At 17.3% G+C, this 4368-nt stretch overlaps 1 annotated feature.

Annotated features, from left to right (window-relative positions):
• Positions 1–472: part of a repeat region that runs on past the window's edge.
• Positions 473–4368: the final 3896 nt, after the last annotated feature.

Below are 4368 nucleotides of genomic sequence, written 5' to 3' on the forward strand. Positions count from 1 at the left end.
TAGTGGAGAAATTAAATGAAATATTTTTATGATGAATTTTGTAAAAGAAAATTTTATACATATAACAATAAAATTTTCATGTAATTAATATTTATATAATTTATTTTGTTTTTGTTAATAATTGTTTATGTTTGTTAATTCAACAGAAATATGAAATACTTGCTGAATATAAATCATAACAAATAAACTAGTAATTATAATTAATTAATAATTAATGTTAAATAATATTTAAATTTTTAATAAAAATAAGGATTTTTATTAAAGTAAATAAATACTTATTGAAATAAAAGAATGCTGAACGAAGTAGATTATAATTAAAAATCACTCGTTCAAAGCAAAATAAAATATATATATAATTATACAAAAATCATAGAGGCACCTCTACATGCTCTTTATTAATGTGTTTATTCAGTACGATAGTAAAGTCCCCGAACACCCAGTTAATAAATCAACAATGAACAAATAAATTAATAAAGAGCATGTAGAGTTTCCTCTACTTATTTAATGAATTTATGTATAATTTTAAATTTTGTTAAAAAGTAAAATATATTTTATATATTCTGCATCGTTGAGCATTCTTTTTTTTCAAGAGGAACTTATTCAATAAAATAAAAATCCTTATTTTAATTAAAAATATAAATCTTTTTTAATTATTGATTCTATGTACATATATTTTATTTGTAATGTTATGTTTAATATGTAGGAATTCAAATTAATTGCTCACAAATTAATAAACATAAGTAATTAATGAAATACGAATGAAATTACCTAAGCATTATAAACTTAAAAATTTTATTATCATTTATATAAAATTTTTTCATTAAATTCAAAATAAAAATTTGTTAAATAGAAACTCTTTTGTCAATTAATCACTTCTTTTATTTTTCTACCATTATTTTTTCTACCATTATTTTTTCTACCATTCAATCTTTATTTTTTTTTTATCTAGCACTTGTATGGCTAACTGTATATTTTTCGTATAGCTAGTTATATTCATTCTCAAAAAGGTTAATAATTCCTTTTGTTAATCAGTGAGTTAGTATAAATAATAGTCATTAAAGTGTTCGATGTTATTTAACTGTTATTATTAAATACAAATATAGTATTACTAATTGTAGAAAAATATTAAATTTTTGATAAAGTTGATGTAGTTGATGAATTATAAATGGCCAAATGAAGTAAATGGAGTAAATGATGATGAAATAGAAGTAAATATAGTAGGTAAAATATCTGGAATTATTATAGTGAAAAATTTTAATAAGAATAAACCTTTTTATACTTCTCAGAATTTGTTTTAAAGGAACTCTATATTTATAAAATTTAGAATCTTTTACTGTCTATATCTTTTTACTAATAAAACTGTTTTTTTTTCTCTTTATTCCAAATAACAAATTCAATAGTACTACCCAAGTCTATGTCAAATTTTATATTATGAGTTTCTCTTTCCAAAATAAGTTTATTAATTCAACTTTCTTTATCATTCGTTTCTAGAAGCATTAATTCTACAATAATACAATTTTTAATATTTTTATGTGGGTTTTTAGTATTTCATATCTTCATATTCTCAATAATAGGGTCATGGGTTATACTTATATGTTTAATAAGATTTTGAAAATCAATTTTCCTCTAAAAATACCATATATAGAAATTTTTACAATAAGTGCTATTATTTATTATTTTAGAAAATTGTCTATTTTTTTTCTACTAAAATTAGAATTCCATATCATTACTCGAGAATTTTTCTTATCATTAATGCTTTAAAAATAATTTTTACTTATAGTAATTAAGTCTTTCATCGCCTGCAATTTTATATTATCCCCAACAAAAGTGAAATTATTTCCAAATAGGGTATTATGATCTAAATCTATTAGAATCCGCCTTTTACAACTAATAGGATTAATGAAATTTTTTCAACTCTCATCATTGTCTTTACTTTTTGATTTATTGAAAAGGATATTCTTTTTTTCATTGAAATCTTTCATACACTTATTTGTTGAATTAGTATATCTTTTATATCTTATTTTTTTTTTTACTCCTACTGTTCTCTTCTTTTTTATCTCTCATTGTTTCTAACTTCTTGCAAATGTTCATTCTATGTTATTTTAGTCTTCCATAAAGTTTATAATATTATTTTTTTATTTTTAGTTTAAATAAATAATTTAAAAAAATTAATATACATATATATAATATTTTCTACTTATAAATTTTATAAGTTCTAATAAAAATTCATTTATTTTAAAGTGAATATAATAAATATAATTAGGTAAATAAGAATATAAATAAATGTTTTAATTTATAAATAAAATTTAATAAATGAAGAGAAAGCTCATATAATAACGTTCTAATTATATATTATATTTTCTCATTTTAATTAATATTTTGAACCTGTAATTTTTTGTATACTGAAATTGCAATTTATTTTATTTTTCCAACTTTTTTATTAAATAAATGTAAATTAATTTATCAATAATCTTCTTGAAAAAATTTACACAAGATGAATAAACAACATCGTTAATTAGTCTTCATATTTTAATATGATTTTATATATCAGAGTTAAATTTTGTTATATTCATGGTTGATTTTTAGAAAAAAATTATATTTTTTTCATGTAAATATCAAGAAATGCATGCAATGAAAGGATAAAAAAGATATCAATCAATTTTTTTATTAACAAATTTATGCATATTGCTCTTAATTTATTTCAATTAAATCTACAAAAATAAATATTAATTTAAAAAAAAATATATTTTATTTTAATTTTTTTTATTAATGATTTTATGATAAACATAAATTATATGAAAAATTCATCGTTATAAAAAAAATAGATATAATAGTCATAAAAAATGTAATAATTTTTCACTTTTAAAAGTACTATATTTAATAGGGATAACAATTATAACTATAAATAAAAAATAAATTTTAATATTGGTTTTACAAAGAATCATAATAAATTTATCCTCATTTTTATTGTAGTTAAACTTAAATGTGAATAATATATTTTATTTTTGCTATTTTAATAATAGATAAATAAAATAAACTAATTTAAAATAAATAAATTGTTTATTATAGCATTTATAATTCATTAAATAAAAACATATTAACTCAATATTTTTATTATTTTTAATATATTAATTATTTTATAAGAGGTATCAATCAAATTTAATAATGAATTATTCATATTTTTAATAAAACCTAATTATTAATATAAAATTCATTAGTTATATATATGATAATTTTATTTCTACTAATTTATCACTTTTTATAAAACCTGTGATCACTCCAAATAAAAATAATACTTTATCAAAAATAAATAATTCGTTTTCTTGAAAATCAAGTGTTATAACAATTAAGAAATTATATAAAATATTATCAATAACAAGTATAATTAAAGAAAAAAAGTTAAAATTTATTTATTTATGCAACAATATTTTCAAATATAATATTAAGGTATTCTCTTAAATAATTATCCTTTCAAGTTAACCCTCTATTTTGCACTGAATTATGAATTAAATTATTTTAAAGAGCTAATATGTTTCAAAAATTATTTTTCTAAATATATAATTTAAAAAAAATAATATGTATTTTTTCTTTCATTCAAATAAAATCATTAAAAAAAAAATTTTCTTTTGAAGAAATATAATTTAATTAGTTACGTACATTCCAGTAAACAGTTTGCATATTAGTTTTACTATAATTATTCTATTTTTCATATAAAATTTATATTTATATATAAATATATATATATATATATAAAACGTGTTATATTCCTTTTTATCAATAAGAATTAATTAATAATTAAGTTCTTAATATTTAAGTTTATTCAATAAGTGTAAAACATATAAATTATCAAGCCACATATAATTAATAAATCACATGCATCTTTAATTTTATTTCATCGTATTTTTAAGATTTACATTTAATATCCAAAAAGTTTAAGTAAAAATTAAAATATATATAAATTTTATTTAGTTTTGTTATATAATAATTGTAACTTAATTCATATATATATATGTGCCATATAAGTATTCATCTTTTTTCTTAATATATATTTTTTTATAATAAAACATGTGGATATGTATACAAATTCTGTTTTATTTTCAATTTTGCTTTTTTATTTACGAAAATTTAACAAATATATAAATTCATGATTTAATTAAAATGCATTCAATGCCTTTAATATAGTTATTACAATACAATTATTTCAGCTTGTATTATGTACATTTGTGTATTACGTATTTATATCACTATAGTGTATTTTGTTTTTTTCTTAGATATTCTATTTATTATTATAAAATGATATAAAAACTGTTGCACGTGGACTTTTTAATTTATGTTACTTTATTAACCGAAAATAAATTATTATAACGT

The sequence above is a fragment of the Plasmodium gallinaceum genome (genome assembly GCF_900005855.1).
Source record: "Plasmodium gallinaceum strain 8A genome assembly, contig: PGAL8A_v1_66, whole genome shotgun sequence".
NCBI classification, from domain to species: Eukaryota; Apicomplexa; class Aconoidasida; order Haemosporida; family Plasmodiidae; genus Plasmodium; species Plasmodium gallinaceum.